This window comes from Amblyomma americanum, chromosome 8 (assembly GCF_052857255.1).
Source record: "Amblyomma americanum isolate KBUSLIRL-KWMA chromosome 8, ASM5285725v1, whole genome shotgun sequence".
Taxonomy (NCBI): domain Eukaryota; kingdom Metazoa; phylum Arthropoda; class Arachnida; order Ixodida; family Ixodidae; genus Amblyomma; species Amblyomma americanum.
In genome coordinates this window covers 1,289,920-1,317,412 of record NC_135504.1, presented here as the reverse complement: position 1 = coordinate 1,317,412, position 27,493 = coordinate 1,289,920, and the positions used below count along the sequence as shown (strand labels likewise).

The following is a 27,493-nucleotide window of genomic DNA, read 5'->3' as shown; positions in this document are numbered from 1 at the left end:
TGCTCCGTGTTTTGGTAATATCCTCAAAAATCGTACTTCGGGACTGAGATATGTATAATATAGGTTCAGGAAGGGCAGGTCCACAACCACGTAAGAATGTCGGCTTCTGTAAAACATCAAAGCTTAAACGCACGCTCGAAATTAAAAGTCTCGTGCAAATATTCTCACAAGAGGACCGCGTCATGCTTGCTGTGTTTGTTATTTTTGTGATTATGTATATTTATTTTCTTCTTCTTTTTCAGCTGGGCCATCAACAGAAATCGGTGAGAAATTGCAAAATTTATGCGACAATTCGCATGTTTACAGTTGATAATTGAAATACATGTCTGGGGGTTTAAATCTGCACACCTGTAAATGACTTAACACCAGGCGATGAAAACATTTTTGTTATACGAAAAAATTGCAGTTTAATCCAGGCTATATTTAGAATAACTCCGTGCAGGAATGCATGCGGGCTGCGTCGTTATGTATGATATACGTCCAGGAAGTGCAGCTCCACAACCATGTTAGAATGTCGGCTTCAGTAAAACATCAAAGCTTAAACGCACACTCCAAAATAAAAAGTATTGTGCAAATATTCTCTCAAGAGGACACGATCATGCCGCCTTGTTTGAAGTTTTGGAGATTATGTATTTTAACTCTCTTCTTGTTTGTCAGCTGAGCCAACAACTGAAATGGGTGAGAAATTGGAGCATTTATGTGATAATTTTCTTATTTATTGTGGATAATCAATTGCAGAGGGCAATAATCTGGAATTATGCTGAACTCTGACTAATCTACAGGCGTCGGGAAATTAATATTAGGCGAAAAATATCGGTTTATTTAGGGCTATTCTTATAGTGCAGGGATGCATGCGGGCTAATCTCTGTTTTGCTGCTAAATTCCGAAACTCTGCCGCCGGCGTTGAGATCTGCGTAATATCCGTTCTGGAAGCCGATGTGGACACCCAATGGCTTTAGCAAAAAATGTAGAGTTAAACGAACGCTCGGAATTGAGTGTTCCACAGTTTTGGACTATATAACAAGACCGTGACTGCTGTGTTCGATGTTTTGGAGATATATATACATACTCTTTTCTTACTTCTTACTTTCCAAGCGAATGCAACAACGGTAATCGATTATAAATTGGAAGATTGGTGTGATAACTTGAGTACACCCAGTTGACAATGTAGCGAACTAACCTCAGTGTGTGGCAAACGTACTGGTAAGGGCGCGAGATGCGTCACTGTATACGTAGGCGGGTGAGAGAGTAAAGACCGACTCGTTACCCCCCCCCCCCCGCGAGCAGCGGTGAAGCTCATCGTTTAGTTCGCGTGCCTGCCGCGCCGAGAAGGATGGGCGCTACAAGCATCCGTTGTGGCTGTTAATCGGGAGATAAGGAAGTTAAGCCAGGAGAAAGGCTTTGAAGTGGCAGACTTAAAGAGGGAAGTGCATAGAGCAAGCTTTGGCGGAGGCTTTACACGAGATGGCATCCACTTTAATGGAAGGCTAGGAGCCGAGATCGGGTGGCGCCTGGCAGTAGCTTATTTATGGTGTCCACTGAGGCTCAAGGCATAGGGGTAGGTACAAGCAAAGTAGAAAGTGTAGCAACGGAGGCTGACGCCAATAAAATGGCCATGAGGGTGTCCAGGAAGAAAACTACAAAAAAGAAATTTAACACCAGGATCAGGTACATAAACATGCAAGGCGGTAGAAAGAGAGCGAAGTGGTTTGAGACAGAGCAAAACAAATATTAGAAATCGATGAGAAATAACAATGTTTATGCGATATTTTTTGCATGCTTCCAGTTGACAATGGACAGGTTAGGAATCGACAGACGTGCCGACCTCTAAATGGCTAACCCCTAGGCGTAGCAATCGTGCTTCTAGACAAAACACTGCGCTTTCTTTCGCGATACGCTTAGGATAACTCAGGAAGCAGGAAATCTGCTGACCTCCGAATGAATAGCCACCATGGAGTGGCAGACGTACTGTAAAGAGGAAGGCAGACAGCGGCGGCAGCCACCCCACAAGCGCACGGCGCGAGAAAGTTGTGTTGACAGTCGGAGCTCGGACTGTGATTTTGGCTAGCTCTCGTCAGGTTGTTTTCCCTGCACATCTTGTCACAACTTGGTGGTGTTGTGCTCGGCATAGCCTTCGGCCTACGCCCTGAAGCTTCGCAACACAGCCATCGCAGCAGCTACATGCCCACCGGCGCAAGCCGCCCTTTCGCCTACGCCCGTCGTTTGCCCTGGCGCTCTCCGGCACCGAGACGCAGCCACCTTTGGCGTGTCCGATGACCACGACGTGGAGGTTCAGCTTGCCTCCTACGAGCGGGCAAGCGGCCACAACCGGTGGGACGATGCCATGAAGCAAAAACACGTGGTGTTTTACCGGGAGGACGTGACCAGCCTAGGCTACTGAAACCTCGAAGGTGACTTCAGCCCCTTGTCGGCCTTTTCAGATATCTTCACGCGCCCTGCCGTGCGCAAGATACGCGCTGAGCAGCACCAGCGATTAAAAGCTCAGCTGCAGGGTTAATCGTTCACCAGTTATATCGAGGATGCCATCAGAATCTGTACACGGATGGACTCGTCCGTGTCCGAGGCGGACAGAATCAAGCACATCCTGAAAGGCATAGAAGCTGACAGATGCTTATCGCCAGCCACCCCATCCGCGTTGCGGACATATTCACCCAATGCCGGAGCTACGATGAGCTCCACAAGCAGCGCATTTTGATGCGATCTCCATCCGTGCAGCCTGACAAGCTTTACAGCTTCGCTGCGGTGGCTTCAACAGCTCTCTGCTTGACCAGGTTAAATACTTTGTGCGTGAGGAGTTGGCTCGACAGCTGTCACTTGTCTGGTTTCAAGGTCCTCCCTCCAACCTGGTTCCGACGCTTCAGACTCTTATTCGCGTACAAGTCTCCGAAACGCTACCACCTGTTTGCCCGCAGGCTGCTGCCGGAAGAGCCTAGGCCGACGCGTTTTTCTCGTCATATTCTACGACGCAGCCGCCTGTCTTTCCCACCCGGCAACCTACTGCTCGCGTGGACCTTCTTATCTGTTGTGCGTCCCAGGTCACGTTGCGCGTCCTTGCAGTACCCACGTCTACGCGTCGCCACAGCCCCCGCCACAAACGTCGTCTCCAGAGCAATGTGATGCATCCGATCGCCGTTCGCTATGCCCGCGGCTCCGCTAGGTTTCGCCGTTGCGTCCCTTTACGTACTAGGAAAACAAAGTGAAGCAGTTCCCGAGGCAAGAGCTGCGTATTGGGCGACAAATTTGAGGCCTCGTGTGTCCTCTGCGTGTGTGCTCGGTGTTTCTGTTGAGCACCTTATCGCCTTCGCCCTTGTCGACACTGGCGCTGCTGTGTCTGGGATGAGTGAGAAACTCTGCCGCAAACTTCGCAAAGTGACGATACGGGAGTAATTAGTCATTAGCATCCACCCAAGCGCAGCCATACGGCTACAAAGCAAAGCTAAACAGCTTTCTCAAAAGCTTCGTAGTTCAAGAAAAATTCGCCCTCGTCCGGGGTTCAAAACCGCGACAACCACTTCACCGGAGTAGTCTCTACCAAACGAGCTAACCGGGACGGCAAGCTTATGGCAGAGGGAAAGCGAATTGATCAATAACTCTAAGTTTCCGCGGGCGTAACTTCGCCAGTCTTTTTGAGGCTTAGATGGCACCACTGCCTAGATTGACAAATGCGAAAACCCTCCCTTAACGTACTGTTCATGCATTAGGCCATTGTGATGTGCTTGGTGAGTAATTGCACTCAGTAATGCCTACTGTGTGGTCACGCGTTCCTGGGCGGCAGGTGCTTTGAACGAGCGCTTTGTAACGAAACCATGGCGCAGCGGATGTAGCCGCAAGAGAAACTGCTTTCACTAATTTTTACCACGGTGACAGTGCTTTCAGTTCTTTGTGGGTGGATTTGAAGAAGCTTTTTCTGTATGGTATTGGAGTCAGGTTAGGCTGTCACCAGGAAAAATGGCAGTCGTGTGCTCCAGTTGAAAGAATGTAAAGAGTACAGTAACTGCAAAGGCGGCGCTTGGCAAGAGATGCCTCAACGCGAAAATGCAAATTTGTTGAACCACTTGCAGATTTATCTTTATAGACGGGAACGGCACAGCCAATGAACAGAAGTGGCAGATTCTACCAATTTGTGCTCTGGCCTGATGTTTTCCCTTTCTGAGGCTGCGGCGGAAACGTGAGGAGAGCCAAGACTCAGGCACTGGCTGATGAGATCGAAACCAGGAGAGCCTGTAACGCTGAGAATTTAGAAACACGGATCACGCGAACAGCGATGGCGAAGGAGACGCGGTATGCAGAGGTATGAAGACAAGGCTCTAAGCTCAAAGAGACACTTAAACACAGGTACATAATATACAGGGGTTAAATGTTTCGGTTTAAACTGATAAACTTCGATTTTAGTAAGCTGAATTGATTCATTCGAATCCGATTTTAACCAAATAGCGTCGATATTATCGGCATGCATATCATGACAAGCTGGCCATTAAGTACCACTCACAGAGGGCCACAGAAATCAATCAATGAAAAGGTTCAAACAAGGACCACGGTGGGTTTTCGTAAACTGGTTGTGAACATTTAGGTGTTTTTCCATGAGCTCAAATACGCTATTGCAAATGAGGAGGTCCTAACACCCAGGCAAACGGCGTCTGCTCAGCCTTACTACTGGCTTAGGCCGGTTAATTGGTCAGCTGTCTTTCCCACGGCTTCTAAAAGACACTGACACCTTTTGAAATCCTGAAACGGAAATATTGAAAGCTGGTGGAATCTTTCTTTCCTATTCCCAGTATTGGAGACCACGACGCTGTCTCTGCACAAACTTCCTGCTGACACTTGTCGCCGGTTAAAGCCTTGTCTCTGAAGGTGTTTTTCAAAGGCAATTATAATTTAATTACGAACAGCATAGAGGTTTCCTACGAAGCGTTTCTAGGCTACGCTGATTCTTTCATTTATAAAGAGGTATGGGTGCTAATTATGTTGAAAGTGCTTTTTCTGAATGACAAACACGTATCACCCAAAATATTATCGCCGCCGCGGTGGCTCAGTGGTTATGGCGCTCGGCTGCTGACCCGAAATACGCGGGTTCAATTTCCAGCCCCGGTGGTCGAATTTTTATGGAGGTGAAATTCAAGAGGCCCGTGCGCTGTGCGACGTCAGAGCACGTTAAAGAACTTCAGGTGGTCGATATTTCCGGAGCCTTTCACTACGGCGTCCCTCATAGCCCGAGTCGCTTTGGAACGTTAAATCCATAAACCATAAATGAAACCATTTCCTTATACAGTTAGCGATAATCTGGCATCAATCAGGCTAAATAAAACGCTCAACTACCCAACCATGTCGAATAATCCCAGAACCAAAATATTATCCAGGAAACAAAGACGTAACAAACCACGGTTCACTTCAAAGAAAAACGTCTCTTGAGTCAAAGAGGCCGCTTGTTCCGACGATACGACAGCTTAAAGGATGACGGCATATAGAGGCAGTTTACCCTGCTAGAGAAAAGGATGAAACTGATGATAAAACGTGCCAAAGGTGACTTCAATGCCATCCTTATCGACAAGCTGAAACAACCCAAAGAATATATGGAAATATGTAAAATCCATTTGCAAAGAAGACAGCTCTATTCCTTTGTTTTAGACTGCTCATGGTCCAATTTCTGGTGACCCAAAAAAGCTAATCACATTATGAGTTATTTTGAATCTGTATTCGGTGCCGATCCAATAGACCACAGTTGGCACGATCCCGTATCGCTTAGACGCTATGCCAGACATAAATGGTGGCGACGGTGTCCCGAAATTGAGAAATTAAAAACTTAATCAGCCACTGGCCCTGAAAACATTTTATGCCACGTGTCCGTGTTATAACCAAATGTTTAGTCGTAGTCTTCAGTATTTCCTCAAATGTCCTGCATTAAGAATGGAAGCAGGGAACACTGCGCCAGAGCATAAAAATGGTCCTCATTGCTATGTTGAAAAGTAGAAGCTTATGTCTCCGATTAATGTATGCTGTGATTTATTGTCAGTTGTGAGCATGGTCAATAGTCAGCATTGCTTTAGATGTGATTTGTCTTCTGTGACCTGACTGTCTGCATTTTCAAGTGATGTTTTGCATGTTTTCAGTGTGGTAAACAGGCTAGATGAGTTTGCGGGCAGTGGTGACATCTCACACCCCGGAAGCCATTAATTTCGTTCTTGTGTTGAGATTTTCTAAGCGGTCACGGCGGCGACAGTCGCCCTGCCGTTCACACAGAGCTGCTTGCACAGGGCTGTCGAGCCGAAAAAGTGAACGGCGCCAGAATGGGACCCGTTGCGAGGACAGCGCATTGTCTAGCGACGCCTTTTCTGGGCTGCGGTATGGAGCTGTTTCGAACAGAGCTTTGAGGGCGCTTGAGGACGGCCCGCCAGTTGGCTTGGTGCACGTGCAAGAGGTGGTGGCGCTGGATGGCAGTTACTGCAGCGCGTTTGTCCTGCTTACGCCATGCGGAAATGGGATGCCACCTTGTGTCCGTGCTGTGGGGTTCCGTTGGTGGAAGTTGTGCTTCTGTCTATTCTACTGTCGTGTCAGCGTTCTTTTGGGAGTTGGTGCAAAAGCGGAAAACTGCGACCGAATTCTTAGAATGCACGCGGCGCTCGCGAATAAGCAAAATCATGGACACCAGCTGTATCAATGGTCATTTCAGTTTAAGATGAAATTCTCCTACTGGCTCCGGAAACCTAATTACTGATAGGTCATAAAATGGTCCCGAAAATGCTGGAGAAGTGGATTAAGGAGGCGTTTTGGCGCCAAAAAAAGGGGAGACTCGGACAGGGCCAAGCTTTGCGCTGGCGACATTCCAAAGGAGGAGGAGCAGCTACGCATAGCGCGAGTCAGGTCGGCCAGGCAGGCGCGAGCTCTGGCCTCATGCTCCCAATTGTTCTTGGTGATAGCAACCACCTTGGCCAATGTATAAAAAGTGTAAATAGTTTGTAAGTCAACAAAGCTGTATATTATTCCCAAGAACTCAGTTTACGCCCCATCTCCCATCTGGAACGTGTCGCGCCCAAACGGAACCCCGTCTCCACCGACATTGCGGTACTGCAATAACACTTGCACCGAACCAAGTCTGCCTGCGTTGATTGCGTATTGCCGTACTTTGAGAAAGCTTCTGACACGGTATCATACTCCTTGCTGTTGTTTAAACTTTCTTGCCAAGGCTTGCCGAATAACGTCACACGATGAACGAAGGCTACTTCACGACCGCTCCCAAGAAGCCTTCATCAAGGTGCACAATCCCACTGCGCGTCAGTGTAAATTACGCTGATGGGTGTGCTGATATTTGATCACAGTGCTTTGTTACTCCTTGTTTGTCCCCGTACACTCAGGCCCACTTGGGTGACTTGTACGCATAGAAATTGATTAATAGAAGCGCCTACTCAAACCGCGCATTCAAGGCCTGCATGTAACTATCATGTTGTGGCTTCCAGGACTGTTAGGAGCCAGTCTACCGTCAACCAGCAGACCATGTGCTGCGCGGTCAGAGTGCATAGTGGAACCAGATGTCAACCAGATTTTAGAACTAAATATTAACTAAAGCGAGGTCGCACGCTACGATCATTTATTTACGATATTAAACTGTTTGTTACCACTGTACGACTTCTTTCCGGAAAGCTAGTCCTTATTATGGGCATTTCTGTGCTAACTGCCACGATATGATCTTCGTATTTTAACATAAATAGGCGTAGATGAACTCTACTTATTTTTGCCAGCACTAAGACGTAACTTTTTTTCACAGAGAACAACCCAATATTCCTAAGTGTAAAAAATTGTTCGCCGAATGAGACCGAATGTTGCCTTTTAGAAAAGCACAGATAAATGTCCGCTGAATGCTGAGAACCCCAAAAAGCGTAGATTCTAACTATTAAATATATTCAACTTTTTAGGTGAGAACTAGGACAGCGGGAGACAAATTTAGACTAAAATAACGCACAAATGAAGAGGTAAGCACATGCAAGGAATTCACACTTCAATTCTTGTTCACATTAACCGGGTTAGAAAACATATTTTGTATACATCTCTGACCCCCGTGAAGAGAAAGCTTGATCAAAGGTTGAGGTTGATGAGAGGTTCTTCAGAAGTTGATCAGAGGTTCAGAACTTCTGATGGAACACCTGCTGAGGAGACGAATAAGGGAGGTATCTGTGTTTTCAATTTTCCACACAGAATCCAACACTTGTTGATGAAATACAGCTACAGAGCTTCTAGTAATGCCGCCGCGGTGGCGGAGTGGTTATGGCGCTCGGCTGCTGGCCAGAAAGACGCGGGTTCGATCCCGGCCGCGGCGGTAGAATTTTGATGGAGGAGAAATTCTAGAGGTCCGTGTACTGTGCGATGCCAGTACACGTTAAAGAACCCCAGATAGTCGAAAGTTCCGTAGCCCTTCACTGCGGCGTCTCTCATAGCCTGAGTCCCTTTGGGACGTTAAACCCCCAAAAACCATAAACCAAGCTTCTAGTAATACATGGGCTTCAAATTGTTTTCTTACACGCTGAAAATGTTCGCTGTTTATTAAGAAAAAGACAAGTGCATGGAAAGAAGGTGAAACGCAGGGTACGGCACATACGCTAAGTAGAGCACCATGCAGATTGAAGGGCTTGGCGGTCATCAGACAGTAAACTTTACGATAAATTGCACAATGATCAGCGAAAGCGTCTGCATAGGGAAGAAATGGACTAAGGTAACTCGCTCATAAAAGTTAAGAAAAGTAAGCACCCAAGCAAACTTCCCTGTGGGACGCCATCATTTACTTGGCTGAAAGACGAACTGTGGCAACTGAGAAATGTGAAGTGTACAACTAACCCCTTTTGTGTAGGAGTCATAAAATAAATGTTGCTCAGTCGAAAGTTCAGCAGTGATTTGAGCACAGAGGAATCGTGGTGTAGAGGATGGTGATGTAAAAATACCGGAATGTGTACATATTATAAATATTTCCAGCTAAAAGATACATTTTGGCCCAGTCAGTGGTAGTGTAAACGAAGACCAGCGCTGGAAACGATTTATTGTATTGATGTTTCGACCCTGAAACGGCAGTGAAGAAGTGCCTTCGCATTTTTACGTCTGCTTTTGCTTCTATTTCTTAATTATCACAAAGATAGCACCATAAGTTTCCTCTCTAGACATAGTATTGCTACTGATTATGCTGTTTTTTGCTTCCATGTGTTTCCTAGATCATGTATAACTTCTCGCTTCTTCATTCTCGCTATTCAAGATTTGTGGCTTGCCATCTTAGGACTGATTGCAAGCAAAGTGAATAATCATGCCCATGCTTGTGTATCTGCTGCTGCAACGTTATGTAGTTAAGACAGAAGATAGGCTAAATTTCACAGTGTAGCTGTTGTGAAAACTACTGTGATTCATTTATCGGCTTGTAGCCATGTGCCTGATGCTTTATTAATTGAATTTTTTGGTTGATTATCCTGTACACTGTTTTGCTCTTATCTACATATATTGTGCCTTGCCTTTCGATTCAGACATTGTGATGAAGACCGCTCCACGGTCGAAACGTCAGTAAATAATTTGAAACGTTGGTATGCGTTTACAAATATATATATATATATATATATATATATATATATATATATATATATATATATATATATATATATATATATATATATATATATATATATATATATATATATTGTGGGGTTGACTTGGGGAGATAAGTACGTCCTCCCCACTCAATCGCGGCTGACACGGTTCAAAGCCGCCCGACCCCACCCCGTGATCGCGTACGCTACCGAGCGCTCGCCGACCACGGCGAGCCTTGCTCTGAGGGAACCAAGGAACGACACGTTGGCTGACACAAACAGGCATTTATTGCTACATCAAAACGCCAGCTAGCAACAAGGTACGCTAATGAATCAAGGCCGTCCGACTCACCAGCAAGGTTCCGAGCGAATGTTCGCCCGCGCTAGGGCAAGGGATATATACTCCGCAGGCTGGACGGGACGATATACGGGAGCGGGTCTCCCCGTTGCTTCCTCGCCCCGCCGGCGAAGAGCGGAGCCGCGAGCGACACGTCCGCTCGCGCCGACGATCCCAGCCGATCAGCCTCATGCCCCCTCTCCTCTCCCGCGCAGCGACGCTGGTGCCCTCTCCTGCCAGTTAATGTAACTGACAAGAGAATGCGTCCATCCTCGATGTGAGACTGCTGCTGCACGGTGCCTCGCGGGAAAGCAAACACAGGGGGCTGCAGGGCAGGTCCCCACAATATATATATATATATATATATATATATATATATATATATATATATATATATATATATATATATATATATATATATATATATATGTGTGTGTGTGTGTGTGTGTGTGTGTGTGTGTGTGTGTGTGTGTGTGTGTGTGTGTGTGTGTGTGTGTGTGTGTGTGTGTGTGTGTGTGTGTTTGTTGGCAGCTGATTGATCAATATAACAAGAAGTTGAAAACATAACATTTAATTCACGTTTCGGCAGGAGAACCAGCCGTTTTCGAGTTAACTTGGCAAAAAATCATTTTTTAGAAAAAGGCTGGTACTCCAGCCGAAAGGGCGGGAATTAAATACTGTTGAGTTTTTCAGTTATATATATATATATATATATATATATATATATATGTGTGTGTGTGTGTGTGTGTGTGTGTGTGTGTGTGTGTGTGTGTGTGTGTGTGTGTGTGTGTGTGTGTGTGTGTGTGTGTGTGTGTGTGTGTGTGTGTGTGTGTGTGTGTGTGTGTGTGTGTGTGTGTGTGTGTGTGTGTGTGTGTGTGTGTGTGTGTGTGTGTGTGTGTGTGTGTGTGTGTGTGTGTGTGTGTGTGTGTGTGTGTGTGTGTGTGAAGAAAGCCAGAAGTCACCGAAACCGAGGTGCGCAAGGGAATGATTCTAAATACATTTTTTTCATTTGCAGTGGTGATTAATGGAAGAATATTTTGATTAATCTGTTGCTTTAAAAAAATTGATTCCAATTTGCTGCTCTCGTGGGCATTTACGTTTTTGCATGTAAGCGAACCTTGTACCTTGGTTTCGATGACTGTTGGCTTCCTTCATATGTTTGTCAAACCAGCCCCACATTTCCGTTACCTTGTCTGCTAATATAGATATATATATATATATATATATATATATATATATATATATATATATATATATATATATATATATATATATATATATATATATCTGCTATATATAGCAGAGAAGGCAAAGGAAGTGAGGGGCTAGCCTTCAACCAAGAGGTCCTTCGAAAACCAGTAACGACACAGGAGCGTTTACAGCGTTCGGCACGTGGTCGGCTTCTTCAACAACACCTACACTATGTCGCCGTCTTCTTTTGTTAACGGCCGCCGGCGCTTCCCAAGCCTCAGTTGTGTCCAACAACTACCCCCGGGCGAAACGGCGCCATCCTGGCGACTGGGAGGATACTGACGGGCGACTTATGAAGAGGCCAGGATAAGGGGATCGTAGTACAATTTAAGGCAATCGACGTGGACAATTTCGCGGCCACGGTGACGGGGATCCGGGGACGGTTGGAGGGGCTCGATGAGGTAATTTACAGGAGAGGTTTGCTGGATGATGCGATAAGGGCCTTGATACTGGCTTAGGAGCTTGGAGGAGAGGCCGGGACTGGAAGACGGGACCCACAGCCAGACCAAGGAGTCGGTAGGGTAAGGCGGAGCAAGAGCAGATGGCTCATGGATGCTTTTCTGGTGCCGCTGGGGTTCAGACGTGAAGGAACTGGCTAGTTGACGACAATCTTCGGCGTATTTGGCTGCTTGAGAAAGGGTTGTGAACTCAGAAGGACCAGGACGGTACGGGAGAATGAGGCCCAGCACCTCCACCACTTGTAGTATAAGACCAGAAAATTGTGATCCACAAAAGGCGAAACAATGCCAGAAATTGGGCAAGGAATGCGTGCTGTCTGCTGGTAAAGAAGTGTGCATAGGTGAGGATAAGGTTTTCAAGTTTTAACAGCATCAGTAGCATTGCTTGCGCGATATATGCAGAACGAATGAATGGCTTGAAATGTCAGCATTAAGCGAATATACACTCTTGTGGAAGGGTTATCATCAAAGACTGTGGCGACTAGACGATCTCTTTCTTTATTGTTTCCAATAGTGGAGCAGCCCACAGCTTGCAGTCCTCAAGGAGCGCAGACTTGTGCGGATCAAGGAAAGGAATGCCTTCGATTCTCTGAAGGGGAGAACTGCTCAGGTGATTCGATATCATGTTTGTTCTGTTAACAGGTTGTATTACAGGTTCTAGCTATCCGAACAGTTTTTTTATAACCGATACAACTACAGGGCTGAGCATAAAATTTTGTGAAACATTCGTCTCTGAGATATCCCTGCAGAGAAGGGACACCGACAAGAGAATAGGGAGAGAGAAAGCAAGAATTTGTCCAATATGTGCGAAAGGCAGGCTACAGCGGCGATTTGTGCTTTTGAATTCTGTGCCTGCAAAAGGATTTTCATTGCGTTAAAGGCAGTGATAATTCAATTACCGCTTTTGTGTAGCAACAATGGTATAAGTGGTGCCGTAGAGCTCGGCGGCATGTTTATCGGTAAAATCTCATAAGTTTGGTACTTCTTCAGGATACGTTGCGACGTCTTCCGCACTTAATAGCATAAATAGGTACGCCGTACAGGTGGAAGTGCAGTTCTCATTGAAGCAAAATATCTCGCGCTTAAAATTCAAATCGTCTATTTTCCAGTTATAATGTTGCTAGTAGAAGTGTATCTCGTGTGCTAACTATGTAACTGTTTGAAAAAAATGCTGCTATCTGCCACATCCGAAGTGCACATACATCACCCAATGAACAAAAAATATTGTGTGCATACAAAGTACCTAAAACTGCGATTCTCTAGATGCTATCAATCTAATACTGGGCTGAGAATGGCTCCTTTGCCAGGGTAATCTATGTGAACACTTGCACATATAATCATGCCCTCCTAGGTTTAGTGATATTTATGAACACTTACTCTATAATAGGAAGCTAAGTGGCGCGGTATATCAGGGAGTTGGCCCTGTGTTGTCGCAGGAGGTAGGTGCTAGTGTGTTGCGTCTAACTAATACCTTACGATGAGTTTAAACCGCTTTCTAATAACCGCGGGTCTTCGAAGGTGTTGAGAATTGAGCGAACCAGGAAAAGAAATGCCGCCTCGATTGTGGAACCCAATCCTGCAAAGATGAATAAAAGTTAAGCGTCGATTAGGGCTAAGTATAATAATTGTGTATCTGTCTAGACGCTGTGTTATATTTATTACGATGTGCGGAATGGAAGGCGTATCTTTCTGTCTTTCGTGTTGTGACTGAAGGAGAATGTCTATTTTTGTTTCACAGAAAATGAGCCAGAAGAGTGTGCACCTCAAGAAACCAAAGAATGCAAGATAAAAGGAAAGGAGTGTGTGCTTTCTGCGGGTGCAAGCCAATGCATAGGTGAATTATTATTGTGCGTTTTTAACTTCTCAACTCTCGCTCGCATATACAATCTGCACAAAGTAGCCTATCGACTCAAAAACAGGGCAAGCATAATGTGCGCTTTTGTGCCAGCGCCACTATTAATATGCCTTCTATATTTCTTTCATTTCTTAATATCTTGACAGACTACACACCGAAACCGTGCGATTCCAAAAGTGCGCAGGAGTGTGTAAGAAAAGGAAGGGCATGCCACGATTTGGCTGGGAAGAAATCCTGCACAGGTGAGCGACGAATGCGGACAGCTTGTTCAACATCTGTTCTTGAACACCGAAATTCTCCTAGTATGCAAGGTTGAAACGTGTGAAGGAAAATATTCCTGTAGTTTTTATGCCTAAAAACAGCACAGAATAATTAATACAATTTTTTCGCAGATCACCGACCAGAAAATTGTGATGCACAAAAGGCGAAAGAATGCCAGAAATTGGGCAAGGAATGCGTGCTGTCTGCTGGTAAAGAAGTGTGCATAGGTGAGGATAAGGTTTCCAGGTTTTACCAGCATCAGTAGCATTGCTTGCGCGATACATGCAAAACGAATGAATGGCTTGAAATGTCCGCATTAAGTGAATTTACACTCTTGCGGAAGGGTTATCATCAACGACTGTGGCGACTAGACCCTCTCTTTTTTTATTGTTTCCAATAGCGGAGAAGCCCACAGCTTGCAGTTCTCAAGGAGCACAGAGTTGTGCGGAACAAGGAAAGGAATGCCTTCGATTCTCTGAAGGAGAGAACTGTTCAGGTGATTGGATATCATGTTTGTTCTGTTAACAGGTTGTGTTGCAAGTTCTAGCTACCTGAACAGTGTTTTAATCACCTATATACCTGCAGGAGTGAGCATAAAATTTTGTGAAACATTCGTCTCTGAGATATCCCTGCAGAGAAGGGAGACCGACAAGAGAATAGGGAGAGAGAAAGCAAGAATTTGTCCAATATGTGCGAAAGGCAGGCTACAGCGGCGATTTGTGCTTATGAATTCTGTGCCTGCAAAAGGAGTTTCATTGCGTTAAAGGCAGTGATAATTCAATTACCGCTTTTATGTAGCAACAATGGTATAAGTGGTGCCGTAGAGCTCGGCGGCTTGTTTATCGGTAAAATCTCATAAGTTTGGTACTTCTTCAGGATACGTTGCGACGTCTTCCGCACTTAATAGCATAAATAGGTACGCCGTACAGGCGGAAGTGCAGTTCTCATTGAAGCAAAATATCTCGCGCTTAAAATTCAAATCGTCTATTTTCCAATTATAATGTTGCTAGTAGAAGTGTATCTCGTGTGCTAACTATGTAACTGTTTGAAAGAAATGCTGCTATCTGCCACATCCGAAGTGCACATACATCACCCAATGAACAAGAAATATTGTGTGCATACAAACTACCTAAAACTGTGATACTCTAGATGCTATCAATCTAATACTGGGCTGAGAATGGCTCCTTTGCCAGGGTAATCTTTGTGTACACTTGCACATATAATCATGCCCTCCTAGGTTTAGGGATATTTAAGAACACTTACACTATAATAGGAAGCTACGTGGCGCGGTATATCAGGGAGTTGGCCCTGTGTTGTCGCAGGAGGTAGGTTCTAGTGTGTTGCGTCTAACTTTAATACCTTACGATGCCTTCAAACCGCTTTCTAATAACAGCGAGTCTTCGAAGGCGTTGAGAATTGAGCGAACCAGGAAAAGAAATGCCGCCTCGATTCTGGAACCCAATCCTGCAAAGGTGAATAAAGGTTAGGCGCCGATTAGGGCTAAGTATCCTAATTGTGTAACTGTCTAGACGCTGTGTTATATTTATTACGATGTGCGGAATGGAAGGCGTATCTTTCTGTCTTTCTTGTTGTGACTGAAGGAGAAGGTCTATTTTTTTCACAGAAAATGAGCCAGAAGAGTGTGCACCTCAAGAAACCAAAGAATGCAAGATAAAAGGAAAAGAGTGTGTGCTTTCTGCGGGTGCAAGCCAATGCATAGGTGAATTATTGTTGTGCGTTTTTATCTTCCCAACTCTCGCTCGCATATACAATCTGCACAAAGTAGCCTATCGACTCAAAAACAGGGCAAGCATAATGTCCTCTTTTGTGCCAGCGCCACTATAATTATGCCTTCTATACTTGTTTCATTTCTTAATATCTTGACAGACTACACACCGAAACCGTGCGATTCCAAAAGTGCGCAGGAGTGTGTAAAAAAGGGAAGGGCATGCCACGATTTGGCTGGGAAGAAATCCTGCACAGGTGAGCGACGAATGCGGACAGGTTGTTCAGAATCTGTTCTTGAACACCGAAATTCTGCTAGTATGCAAGGTTGAAAGGTGTGAAGGAAAATATTCCTGCAGTTTTTATGCCTAAAAACAGCACAGAATAAGGAATACAATTTTTTCGCAGATCACCGACCAGAAAATTGTGATGCACAAAAGGCGAAAGAATGCCAGAAATTGGGCAAGGAATGCGTGCTGTCTGCTGGTAAAGAAGTGTGCATAGGTGAGGATAATGTTTCCAGGTTTTAACAGCTTCAGTAGCATTGCTTGCGCGATACATGCAGAACGAATGAATGGCTTGAAATGTCCGCATTAAGTGAATTTACACTCTTGCGGAAGGGTTATCATCAACGGCTGTGGCGACTAGACGCTCTCTTTTTTTATTGTTTCCAATAGCGGAGAAGCCCACAGCTTGCAGTTCTCAAGGAGCACAGAGTTGTGCGGAACAAGGAAGGGAATGCCTTCGATTCTCTGAAGGGGAGAACTGTTCAGGTGATTGGATATCATGTTTGTTCTGTTAACAGGTTGTGTTGCAAGTTCTAGCTACCTGAACAGTGTTTTAATCACCTATATACCTGCAGGAGTGAGCATAAAATTTTGTGAAACATTCGTCTCTGAGATATCCCTGCAGATAAGGGTGACCGACAAGAGAATAGGGAGAGAGAAAGCAAGAATTTGTCCAATATGTGCGAAAGGCAGGCTACAGCGGCGATTTGTGCTTTTGAATTCTGTGCCTGCAAAAGGATTTTCATTGCGTTAAAGGCAGTGATAATTCAATTACCGCTTTTATGTAGCAACAATGGAATAAGTGCTGCCGTGGAGCTCGGCGGCTTGTTTATCAGTTAAAATCTCATAAGTTTGGTACTTCTTCAGGATACGTTGCGACGTCTTCCGCACTTAATAGCATAAATAGGTACGCCGTACAGGTGGAAGTGCCGTTCTCATTGAAGCAAAATATCTCGCGCTTAAAATTCAAATCGTCTATTTTCCAGTTATAATGTTGCTAGTAGAAGTGTATCTCGTGTGCTAACTATGTAACTGTTTGAAAGAAATGCTGCTATCTGCCACATCCGAAGTGCACATTCATCACCCAATGAACAAACAATATTGTGTGCATACAAAGTACCTAAAACTGTGATACTCTAGATGCTATCAATCAAATACTGGGCTGAGAATGGCTCCTTTGCCAGGGTAATCTTTGTGAACACTTGCACATATAATCATGCCCTCCTAGGTTTAGGGATATTTAAGAACACTTACTCTATAATAGGAAGCTAAGTGGCGCGGTATATCAGGGACATGGCCCTGTGTTGTCGCAGGAGGTAGGTGCTAGTGTGTTGCGTCTATCTTTATTACCTTACGATGAGTTTAAACCGCTTTCTAATAACCGCGAGTCTTCGAAGGCGTTGAGATTTGAGCGAACCAGGAAAAGAAATGCCGCCTCGATTGTGGAACCCAATCCTGCAAAGATGAATAAAAGTTGGGCGTCGATTAGGGCTAAGTATCCTAATTGTGTAACTGTCTAGACGCTGTGTTATATTTATTACGATGTGCGGAATGGCAGGCGTATCTTTCTGTCTTTAGTGTTGTGACTGAAGGAGAATGTATATGTTGTTTCACAGAAAATGAGCCAGAAGAGTGTGCACCTCAAGAAACCAAAGAATGCAAGATAAAAGGAAAGGAGTGTGTGCTTTCTGCGGGAGCAAGCCAATGCATAGGTGAATTATTATTGTGCGTTTTTAACTTCTCAACTCTCGCTCGCATATACAATCTGCACAAAGCAGCCTATCGACTCAAAAACAGGGCAAGCATAATGTGCGCTTTTGTGCCAGCGCCACTATTAATATGCCTCCTATACTTGTTTCATTTCTTAATATCCTGACAGACTACACACCGAAACCGTGCGATTCCAAAAGTGCGCAGGAGTGTGTAAAAAAGGGAAAGGCATGCCACGATTTGGCTGGGAAGAAATCCTGCACAGGTGAGCGACGAATGCGGACAGCTTGTTCAACATCTGTTCTTGAACACCGAAATTCTCCTAGTATGCAAGGTTGAAACGTGTGAAGGAAAATATTCCTGTAGTTTTTATGCCTAAAAACAGCACCGAAGAATTAATACAATTTTTTCGCAGATCACCGACCAGAAAATTGTGATGCACAAAAGGCGAAAGAATGCCAGAAATTGGGCAAGGAATGCGTGCTGTCTGCTGGTAAAGAAGTGTGCATAGGTGAGGATAAGGTTTCCAGGTTTTAACAGCATCAGTAGCATTGCTTGCGCGATACATGCAAAACGAATGAATGGCTTGAAATGTCCGCATTAAGTGAATTTACACTCTTGCGGAAGGGTTATCATCAACGACTGTGGCGACTAGACGCTCTCTTTTTTTATTGTTTCCAATAGCGGAGAAGCCCACAGCTTGCAGTTCTCATGGAGCACAGAGTTGTGCGGAACAAGGAAGGGAATGCCTTCGATTCTCTGAAGGGGAGAACTGTTCAGGTAATTGGATATCATGTTTGTTCAGTTAACAGGTTGTGTTGCAAGTTCTAGCTACCTGAACAGTGTTTTATTCACCTATACACCTGCAGGAGTGAGCATAAAATTTTGTGAAACATTCGTCTCTGAGATATCCCTGCAGAGAAGGGTGACCGACAAGAGAATAGGGAGAGAGAAAGCAAGAATTTGTCCAATATGTGCGAAAGGCAGTCTACAGCGGCAATTTGTGCTTTTGAATTCTGTGCCTGCAAAAGGATTTTCATTGCGTTAAAGGCAGTGAAAAATTCAATTACCGCTTTTATGTAGCAACAATGGTATAAGTGGTGCCGTGGAGCTCGGCGACTTGTTTATCAGTTAAAATCTCATAAGTTTGGTACTTCTTCAGGATACGTTGCGACGTCTTCCGCACATAATAGCATGAATAGGTACGCCGTAAAGGAGGAAGTGCAGTTCTCATTGAAGCAAAATATCTCGCGCTTAAAATTCAAATCGTCTATTTTCCAGTTATAATGTTGCTAGTAGAAGTGTATCTCGTGTGCTCACTATGTAACTGTTTGAAAGAAATGCTGCTATCTGCCACATCCGAAGTGCACATACATCACCCAATGAACAAAAAATATTGTGTGCATACAAAGTACCTAAAACTGTGATACTCTAGATGCTATATATCTAATACTGGGCTGAGAATGGCTCCTTTGCCAGGGTAATATATGTGCACTCTTGTATATATAATGATGCCCTACTAGGTTTAGGGATATTTAAGAACACTTACACTATAATAGGAAGCTATATGGCGCGGTATATCAGGGACATGGCCCTGTGTTGTCGCAGGAGGTAGGTTCTAGTGTGTTGCGTCTAACTTTAATACCTTACGATGCCTTCAAACCGCTTTCTAATAACAGCGAGTCTTCGAAGGCGTTGAGAATTGAGCGAACCAGGAAAAGAAATGCCGCCTCGATTCTGGAACCCAATCCTGCAAAGGTGAATAAAGGTTAGGCGCCGATTAGGGCTAAGTATCCTAATTGTGTAACTGTCTAGACGCTGTGTTATATTTATTACGATGTGCGGAATGGAAGGCGTATCTTTCTGTCTTTAGTGTTGTGACTGAAGGAGAATGTATATGTTGTTTCACAGATAATGAGCCAGAAGAGTGTGCACCTCAAGAAACCAAAGAATGCAAGATAAAAGGAAAGGAGTGTGTGCTTACTGCGGGTGCAAGCCAATGCATAGGTGAATTATTGTTGTGCGTTTTTAACTTCTCAACTCTCGCTCGCATATACAATCTGCACAAAGCAGCCTATCGACTCAAAAACAGGGAAAGCATACTGTGCGCTTTTGTGCCAGCGCCACTATTAATATGCCTCCTATACTTCTTTCATTTCTTAATATCTTGACAGACTACACACCGAAACCGTGCGATTCCAAAAGTGCGCAGGAGTGTGTAAAAAAAGGAAGGGCGTGCCACGATTTGGCTGGGAAGAAATCCTGCACAGGTGAGCGACGAATGCGGACAGCTTGTTCAACATCTGTTCTTGAACACCGAAATTCTCCTAGTATGCAAGGTTGAAACGTGTGAAGGAAAATATTCCTGTAGTTTTTATGCCTAAAAACAGCACCGAAGAATTAATACAATTTTTTCGCAGATGACCGACCAGAAAATTGTGATGCACAAAAGGCGAAAGAATGCCAGAAATTGGGCAAGGAATGCGTGCTGTCTGCTGTTAAAGAAGTGTGCATAGGTGAGGATAAGGTTTCCAGGTTTTAACAGCATCAGTAGCATTGCTTGCGCGATACATGCAAAACGAATGAATGGCTTGAAATGTCCGCATTAAGTGAATTTACACTCTTGCGGAAGGGTTATCATCAACGACTGTGGCGACTAGACGCTCTCTTTTTTTATTGTTTCCAATAGCGGAGAAGCCCACAGCTTGCAGTTCTCAAGGAGCACAGAGTTGTGCGGAACAAGGAAAGGAATGCCTTCGATTCTCTGAAGGGGAGAACTGTTCAGGTGATTGGATATCATGTTTGTTCTGTTAACAGGTTGTGTTGCAAGTTCTAGCTACCTGAACAGTGTTTTAATCACCTATATACCTGCAGGAGTGAGCATAAAATTTTGTGAAACATTCGTATCTGAGATATCCCTGCAGAGGAGGGAGACCGACAAGAGAATAGGGAGAGAGAAAGCAAGAATTTGTCCAATATGTGCGAAAGGCAGGCTACAGCGGCGATTTGTGCTTATGAATTCTGTGCCTGCAAAAGGAGTTTCATTGCGTTAAAGGCAGTGATAATTCAATTACCGCTTTTATGTAGCAACAATGGTATAAGTGGTGCCGTAGAGCTCGGCGGCTTGTTTATCGGTAAAATCTCATAAGTTTGGTAATTCTTCAGGATACGTTGCGACGTCTTCCGCACTTAATAGCATAAATAGGTACGCCGTACAGGTGGAAGTGCAGTTCTCATTGAAGCAAAATATCTCGCGCTTAAAACTCAAATCGCCTATTTTCCAGTTATAATGTTGCTAGTACAAGTGTATCTCGTGTGCTAACTTTGTAACTGTTTGAAAGAAATGGTGCTATCTGCCACATCCGAAGTGCACATACATCACCCAATGAACAAAAAATATTGTGTGCATACAAAGTACCCAAAACTGTGATACTCTAGATGCTATCAATCAAATACTGGGCTGAAAATGGCTCCTTTGCCAGGGTAATCTATGTGAACACTTGCACATATAATCATGCCCTCCTAGGTTTAGGGATATTTAAGAACACTTACTCTATAATAGGAAGCTAAGTGGTGCGGTATATCAGGGAGTGTGCCCTGTGTTGTCGCAGGAGGTAGGTGCTAGTGTGTTGCGTCTATCTTTAATACCTTACGATGAGTTTAAACCGCTTTCTAATAACAGCGAGTCTTCGAAGGCGTTGAGAATTGAGCGAACAAGGAAAAGAAATGCCGCCTCGATTGTGGAACCCAATCCTGCAAAGATGAATCAAAGTTAAGCGTCGATTAGGGCTAAGTATCCTAATTGTGTAACTATCTAGACGCTGTGTTATATTTATTACGATGTGCGGAATGGAAGGCGTATCTTTCTGTCTTTCGTGTTGGGACTGAAGGAGAAGGTCTATTTTTGTTTCACAGAAAATGAGCCAGAAGAGTGTGCACCTCAAGAAACCAAAGAATGCAAGATAAAAGGAAAGGAGTGTGTGCTTTCTGCGGGAGCAAGCCAATGCATAGGTGAATTATTATTGTGCGTTTTTAACTTCTCAACTCTCGCTCGCATATACAATCTGCACAAAGCAGCCTATCGACTCAAAAACAGGGCAAGCATAATGTGCGCTTTTGTGCCAGCGCCACTATTATTATGCCTCCTATACTTGTTTCATTTCTTAATATCTTGACAGACTACACACCGAAACCGTGCGATTCCAAAAGTGCGCAGGAGTGTGTAAAAAAAGGAAGGGCATGCCACGATTTGGCTGGGAAGAAATCCTGCACAGGTGAGCGACGAATGCGGACAGCTTGTTCAGCATCTGTTCTTGAACACCGAAATTCTGCTAGTATGCAAGGTTGAAACGTGTGAAGGAAAATATTCCTGTAGTTTTTATGCCTAAAAACAGCACAGAATAAGGAATACAATTTTTTCGCAGATCACCGACCAGAAAATTGTGATGCACAAAAGGCGACAGAATGCCAGAAATTGAGCAAGGAATGCGTGCTGTCTGCTGGTAAAGAAGTGTGCATAGGTGAGGATAAGGTTTCCAGGTTTTAACAGCATCAGTAGCATTGCTTGCGCGATACATGCAGAACGAATGAATGGCTTGAAATGTCCGCATTAAGTGAATTTACACTCTTGCGGAAGGGTTATCATCAACGACTGTGGCGACTAGACCCTCTCTTTTTTTATTGTTTCCAATAGCGGAGAAGCCCACAGCTTGCAGTTCTCAAGGAGCACAGAGTTGTGCGGAACAAGAAAAGGAATGCCTTCGATTCTCTGAAGGGGAGAACTGTTCAGGTGATTGGATATCATGTTTGTTCTGTTAACAGGTTGTGTTGCAAGTTCTAGCTACCTGAACAGTGTTTTAATCACCTATATACCTGCAGGAGTGAGCATAAAATTTTGTGAAACATTCGTCTCTGAGATATCCCTGCAGAGAAGGGAGACCGACAAGAGAATAGGGAGAGAGAAAGCAAGAATTTGTCCAATATGTGCGAAAGGCAGGCTACAGCGGCGATTTGTGCTTATGAATTCTGTGCCTGCAAAAGGAGTTTCATTGCGTTAAAGGCAGTGATAATTCAATTACCGCTTTTATGTAGCAACAATGGTATAAGTGGTGCCGTAGAGCTCGGCGGCTTGTTTATCGGTAAAATCTCATAAGTTTGGTACTTCTTCAGGATACGTTGCGACGTCTTCCGCACTTAATAGCATAAATAGGTACGCCGTACAGGCGGAAGTGCAGTTCTCATTGAAGCAAAATATCTCGCGCTTAAAATTCAAATCGTCTATTTTCCAGTTATAATGTTGCTAGTAGAATTGTATCTCGTGTGCTAACTATGTAACTGTTTGAAAGAAATGCTGCTATCTGCCACATCCGAAGTGCACATACATCACCCAATGAACAAGAAATATTGTGTGCACACAAAGTACCTAAAACTGTGATACTCTAGATGCTATCAATCTAATACTGGGCTGAGAATGGCTCCTTTGCCAGGGTAATCTTTGTGTACACTTGCACATATAATCATGCCCTCCTAGGTTTAGGGATATTTAAGAACACTTACACTATAATAGGAAGCTACGTGGCGCGGTATATCAGGGAGTTGGCCCTGTGTTGTCGCAGGAGGTAGGTTCTAGTGTGTTGCGTCTAACTTTAATACCTTACGATGCCTTCAAACCGCTTTCTAATAACAGCGAGTCTTCGAAGGCGTTGAGAATTGAGCGAACCAGGAAAAGAAATGCCGCCTCGATTCTGGAACCCAATCCTGCAAAGGTGAATAAAGGTTAGGCGCCGATTAGGGCTAAGTATCCTAATTGTGTAACTGTCTAGACGCTGTGTTATATTTATTACGATGTGCGGAATGGAAGGCGTATCTTTCTGTCATTATTGTTGTGACTGACGGAGAAGGTCTATTTTTTTCACAGAAAATGAGCCAGAAGAGTGTGCACCTCAAGAAACCAAACAATGCAAGATAAAAGGAAAAGAGTGTGTGCTTACTGCGGGTGCAAGCCAATGCATAGGTGAATTATTGTTGTGCGTTTTTATCTTCCCAACTCTCGCTCGCATATACAATCTGCACAAAGTAGCCTATCGACTCAAAAACAGGGCAAGCATAATGTCCTCTTTTGTGCCAGCGCCACTATAATTATGCCTTCTATACTTGTTTCATTTCTTAATATCTTGACAGACTACACACCGAAACCGTGCGATTCCAAAAGTGCGCAGGAGTGTGTAAAAAAGGGAAGGGCATGCCACGATTTGGCTGGGAAGAAATCCTGCACAGGTGAGCGACGAATGCGGACAGCTTGTTCAGAATCTGTTCTTGAACACCGAAATTCTGCTAGTATGCAAGGTTGAAAGGTGTGAAGGAAAATATTCCTGCAGTTTTTATGCCTAAAAACAGCACAGAATAAGGAATACAATTTTTTCGCAGATCACCGACCTAAAAATTGTGATGCACAAAAGGCGACAGAATGCCAGAAATTGGGCAAGGAATGCGTGCTGTCTGCTGGTAAAGAAGTGTGCATAGGTGAGGATAAGGTTTCCAGGTTTTAACAGCATCAGTAGCATTGCTTGCGCGATACATGCAGAACGAATGAATGGCTTGAAATGTCCGCATTAAGTGAATTTACACTCTTGCGGAAGGGTTATCATCAACGACTGTGGCGACTAGACGCTCTCTTTTTTTATTGTTTCCAATAGCGGAGAAGCCCACAGCTTGCAGTTCTCAAGGAGCACAGAGTTGTGCGGAACAAGGAAGGGAATGCCTTCGATTCTCTGAAGGGGAGAACTGTTCAGGTGATTGGATATCATGTTTGTTCTGTTAACAGGTTGTGTTGCAAGTTCTAGCTACCTGAACAGTGTTTTAATCACCTATACACCTGCAGGAGTGAGCATAAAATTTTGTGAAACATTCGTCTCTGAGATATCCCTGCAGAGAAGGGAGACCGACAAGAGAATAGGGAGAGAGAAAGCAAGAATTTGTCCAATATGTGCGAAAGGCAGGCTACAGCGGCGATTTGTGCTTGTGAATTCTGTGCCTGCAAAAGGAGTTTCATTGCGTTAAAGGCAGTGATAATTCAATTACCGCTTTTATGTAGCAACAATGGTATAAGTGGTGCCGTAGAGCTCGGCGGCTTGTTTATCGGTAAAATCTCATAAGTTTGGTACTTCTTCAGGATACGTTGCGACGTCTTCCGCACTTAATAGCATAAATAGGTACGCCGTACAGGCGGAAGTGCAGTTCTCATTGAAGCAAAATATCTCGCGCTTAAAATTCAAATCGTCTATTTTCCAGTTATAATGTTGCTAGTAGAATTGTATCTCGTGTGCTAACTATGTAACTGTTTGAAAGAAATGCTGCTATCTGCCACATCCGAAGTGCACATACATCACCCAATGAACAAGAAATATTGTGTGCATACAAAGTACCTAAAACTGTGATACTCTAGATGCTATCAATCTAATACTGGGCTGAGAATGGCTCCTTTGCCAGGGTAATCTTTGTGTACACTTGCACATATAATCATGCCCTCCTAGGTTTAGGGATATTTAAGAACACTTACACTATAATAGGAAGCTACGTGGCGCGGTATATCAGGGAGTTGGCCCTGTGTTGTCGCAGGAGGTAGGTTCTAGTGTGTTGCGTCTAACTTTAATACCTTACGATGCCTTCAAACCGCTTTCTAATAACAGCGAGTCTTCGAAGGCGTTGAGAATTGAGCGAACCAGGAAAAGAAATGCCGCCTCGATTCTGGAACCCAATCCTGCAAAGGTGAATAAAGGTTAGGCGCCGATTAGGGCTAAGTATCCTAATTGTGTAACTGTCTAGACGCTGTGTTATATTTATTACGATGTGCGGAATGGAAGGCGTATCTTTCTGTCATTCTTGTTGTGACTGAAGGAGAAGGTCTATTTTTTTTCACAGATAATGAGCCAGAAGAGTGTGCACCTCAAGAAACCAAAGAATGCAAGATAAAAGGAAAGGAGTGTGTGCTTTCTGCGGGAGCAAGCCAATGCATAGGTGAATTATTATTGTGCGTTTTTAACTTCTCAACTCTCGCTCGCATATACAATCTGCACAAAGCAGCCTATCGACTCAAAAACAGGGCAAGCATAATGTGCGCTTTTGTGCCAGCGCCACTATTAATATGCCTCCTATACTTGTTTCATTTCTTAATATCCTGACAGACTACACACCGAAACCGTGCGATTCCAAAAGTGCGCAGGAGTGTGTAAAAAAGGGAAAGGCATGCCACGATTTGGCTGGGAAGAAATCCTGCACAGGTGAGCGACGAATGCGGACAGCTTGTTCAACATCTGTTCTTGAACACCGAAATTCTCCTAGTATGCAAGGTTGAAACGTGTGAAGGAAAATATTCCTGTAGTTTTTATGCCTAAAAACAGCACCGAAGAATTAATACAATTTTTTCGCAGATCACCGACCAGAAAATTGTGATGCACAAAAGGCGAAAGAATGCCAGAAATTGGGCAAGGAATGCGTGCTGTCTGCTGGTAAAGAAGTGTGCATAGGTGAGGATAAGGTTTCCAGGTTTTAACAGCATCAGTAGCATTGCTTGCGCGATACATGCAAAACGAATGAATGGCTTGAAATGTCCGCATTAAGTGAATTTACACTCTTGCGGAAGGGTTATCATCAACGACTGTGGCGACTAGACGCTCTCTTTTTTTATTGTTTCCAATAGCGGAGAAGCCCACAGCTTGCAGTTCTCATGGAGCACAGAGTTGTGCGGAACAAGGAAGGGAATGCCTTCGATTCTCTGAAGGGGAGAACTGTTCAGGTAATTGGATATCATGTTTGTTCAGTTAACAGGTTGTGTTGCAAGTTCTAGCTACCTGAACAGTGTTTTATTCACCTATACACCTGCAGGAGTGAGCATAAAATTTTGTGAAACATTCGTCTCTGAGATATCCCTGCAGAGAAGGGTGACCGACAAGAGAATAGGGAGAGAGAAAGCAAGAATTTGTCCAATATGTGCGAAAGGCAGTCTACAGCGGCAATTTGTGCTTTTGAATTCTGTGCCTGCAAAAGGATTTTCATTGCGTTAAAGGCAGTGAAAAATTCAATTACCGCTTTTATGTAGCAACAATGGTATAAGTGGTGCCGTGGAGCTCGGCGACTTGTTTATCAGTTAAAATCTCATAAGTTTGGTACTTCTTCAGGATACGTTGCGACGTCTTCCGCACATAATAGCATGAATAGGTACGCCGTAAAGGAGGAAGTGCAGTTCTCATTGAAGCAAAATATCTCGCGCTTAAAATTCAAATCGTCTATTTTCCAGTTATAATGTTGCTAGTAGAAGTGTATCTCGTGTGCTCACTATGTAACTGTTTGAAAGAAATGCTGCTATCTGCCACATCCGAAGTGCACATACATCACCCAATGAACAAAAAATATTGTGTGCATACAAAGTACCTAAAACTGTGATACTCTAGATGCTATATATCTAATACTGGGCTGAGAATGGCTCCTTTGCCAGGGTAATATATGTGCACTCTTGTATATATAATGATGCCCTACTAGGTTTAGGGATATTTAAGAACACTTACACTATAATAGGAAGCTATATGGCGCGGTATATCAGGGACATGGCCCTGTGTTGTCGCAGGAGGTAGGTTCTAGTGTGTTGCGTCTAACTTTAATACCTTACGATGCCTTCAAACCGCTTTCTAATAACAGCGAGTCTTCGAAGGCGTTGAGAATTGAGCGAACCAGGAAAAGAAATGCCGCCTCGATTCTGGAACCCAATCCTGCAAAGGTGAATAAAGGTTAGGCGCCGATTAGGGCTAAGTATCCTAATTGTGTAACTGTCTAGACGCTGTGTTATATTTATTACGATGTGCGGAATGGAAGGCGTATCTTTCTGTCTTTAGTGTTGTGACTGAAGGAGAATGTATATGTTGTTTCACAGATAATGAGCCAGAAGAGTGTGCACCTCAAGAAACCAAAGAATGCAAGATAAAAGGAAAGGAGTGTGTGCTTACTGCGGGTGCAAGCCAATGCATAGGTGAATTATTGTT

The 27,493-nt window shown here is 44.1% G+C and overlaps 5 long non-coding RNA genes across 5 annotated transcripts; all 5 read left to right on the top strand.

Annotated features, from left to right (window-relative positions):
* The first annotated feature begins 13,673 nt into the window (after positions 1-13,673).
* LOC144100535 (uncharacterized) lies at positions 13,674-14,218 on the top strand. The gene is made up of 3 exons (XR_013307711.1): positions 13,674-13,718; positions 13,869-13,964; positions 14,138-14,218. It is a non-coding gene; the product is annotated as an uncharacterized LOC144100535 (long non-coding RNA).
* A 1,146-nt stretch (positions 14,219-15,364) lies between these two features.
* On the top strand, positions 15,365-17,688 carry LOC144099970 (uncharacterized). The gene is made up of 6 exons (XR_013307474.1): positions 15,365-15,457; positions 15,625-15,720; positions 15,871-15,966; positions 16,140-16,235; positions 17,366-17,461; positions 17,629-17,688. It is a non-coding gene; the product is annotated as an uncharacterized LOC144099970 (long non-coding RNA).
* Positions 17,682-18,181, top strand: LOC144099971 (uncharacterized). The gene is made up of 3 exons (XR_013307475.1): positions 17,682-17,724; positions 17,875-17,970; positions 18,144-18,181. It is a non-coding gene; the product is annotated as an uncharacterized LOC144099971 (long non-coding RNA).
* Positions 18,182-20,150: 1,969 nt separating this feature from the next.
* Positions 20,151-21,951, top strand: LOC144100644 (uncharacterized). Its single transcript, XR_013307775.1, has 4 exons — positions 20,151-20,244; positions 21,375-21,470; positions 21,638-21,733; positions 21,884-21,951. It is a non-coding gene; the product is annotated as an uncharacterized LOC144100644 (long non-coding RNA).
* A 3,751-nt stretch (positions 21,952-25,702) lies between these two features.
* On the top strand, positions 25,703-26,195 carry LOC144100685 (uncharacterized). Its single transcript, XR_013307800.1, has 3 exons — positions 25,703-25,738; positions 25,889-25,984; positions 26,158-26,195. It is a non-coding gene; the product is annotated as an uncharacterized LOC144100685 (long non-coding RNA).
* The last annotated feature ends 1,298 nt before the right edge of the window (positions 26,196-27,493 follow it).